Source organism: Pinus tabuliformis, chromosome 7 (assembly GCF_031772625.1).
Source record: "Pinus tabuliformis cultivar Carrire ecotype Pingquan chromosome 7, CPIR1, whole genome shotgun sequence".
NCBI lineage: Eukaryota > Viridiplantae > Streptophyta > Pinopsida > Pinales > Pinaceae > Pinus > Pinus tabuliformis.
This window is the reverse complement of record NC_142293.1, coordinates 1,059,997,495-1,059,999,003: the sequence shown is the minus strand read 5'-3', so window position 1 is coordinate 1,059,999,003 and position 1,509 is coordinate 1,059,997,495. Positions and strand designations below refer to the sequence as shown.

Sequence of the window (1,509 nt, the reverse complement as noted above, 5' to 3'; positions counted from 1 at the left end):
GTGCATAGTTGTTTTTGCTTCAAACTTATTGAACTAAATATTTGTAATTATGTGGGGCGGGAATAAATATCAAAACCATATACGTATTAAGTTATTGAGCCGAGAGGTTATGGGGATAAAGATTGTATGTAAATGTCAACTCTGTTTACATGTAAGAAGAATTTCATCCAATGTTTTGATTCTCATAAGTTTGAAATTTTTCTATTGTTTTGATGTGGAGAAAATTTATTTATTTATTATTATTATTTTATTTTCAAATCTGTATGTGCCATCGTAGATGACCATACTGTCCATTGGCGGTCGGAATTGTCCTGATGATAGCTTCACCGTACAAAATAATAATTACAAAGAAACATCACCTTCAAGTAACACATCCAAATTGGGTTGTCTCTTCGGAGATATCTGATAAAATTGGAACGATACAGAGAAGATTAGCATGGCCCCTATGCAAGGATGACACGCACAAATCGAGTAATGATCCAAATTTTTTGAAAGCCCCAAGGGTTAGCTCAACCAGTCGAGTCCCTGTTGTTAAGTGCCTCGTCGATCTGGAGGTCACAGGGTCAATTCTCCTCGATGCCCTTAGGGTTAGGCCCTGATAGTCTGGCGGCGGGATTTGATTCCCTTCAGGGGTGATCTGCCTAGATATTCCTATGTGAAAAAAAACATTCAAATTGGCGCTTCATTTCAGGCATATATTTTATAATTCTATTTTGGAACTAAAAATTTGATGAAAGGGAAAGATTTATTAATCACCGCCTAAGTAATTGTTTCATCTTACTATACTTTGTTGAACCATAAAGTTGAAAATGTTCACCTTACTGTCGAATTTCCACCAACAACATTTATTAGTACTACACACAACATTCCAAGAGTTCTCAACTAGATAACATTCTTAAAGGCATCACTCATCTCATGAAGCAAATATACAATGCTTTGCCATAACTAAGCAAGACTCTTATGCCCACGATTGGGTTTGAATTATATTGAATTGTTACATTTCTAGAAGCCAATATACCCAATGTCTCAATAGAGAAATTCAAGCTCTTTGAAGTTTTAAAATCACTAGAATCAGCAAGATCCCGCCATACTCTTCAGAGATAACAGGGGTCACATGTAGTTTATAGCAGGATTTGTTTAGAGGCTTTGGGAATAATCATACATTCTACAAAAATGAAGGCAAGCATGTTTTCCTTGCGTCTATTGTTTGTCCAACATCTATGTAATTAACATCAATCACCCATGTCAAATTGTCTCTGTTTATTTGCCTACCAGAGTGAATATTGAGAAATCCTACATCTCTGGCAGAAATTTGTTAGCTAAACGAGATATTGTCCTTTAAATATGTGAAATTAATGAACCTAAAAGATAATATTTCAAATCTAAATAAACTTGAAGAATCACCTCATTGAGCATTAATAGGATCCAATAATGTCAACAATATGTGGACGACTATCAAACTTGAACATTTGCGACAACGAATTTTCTCCATGTGTGAACAAAATTTTA

At 34.9% G+C, this 1,509-nt stretch overlaps 1 non-coding gene across 1 annotated transcript; it reads left to right on the top strand.

The window, feature by feature from the left end:
• Nucleotides 1–386: 386 nt before the first annotated feature.
• On the top strand, nucleotides 387–489 carry LOC149251291 (U6 spliceosomal RNA). Its single transcript, XR_016267587.1, has one exon. It is a non-coding gene; the product is annotated as a U6 spliceosomal RNA (small nuclear RNA).
• The last annotated feature ends 1,020 nt before the right edge of the window (nucleotides 490–1,509 follow it).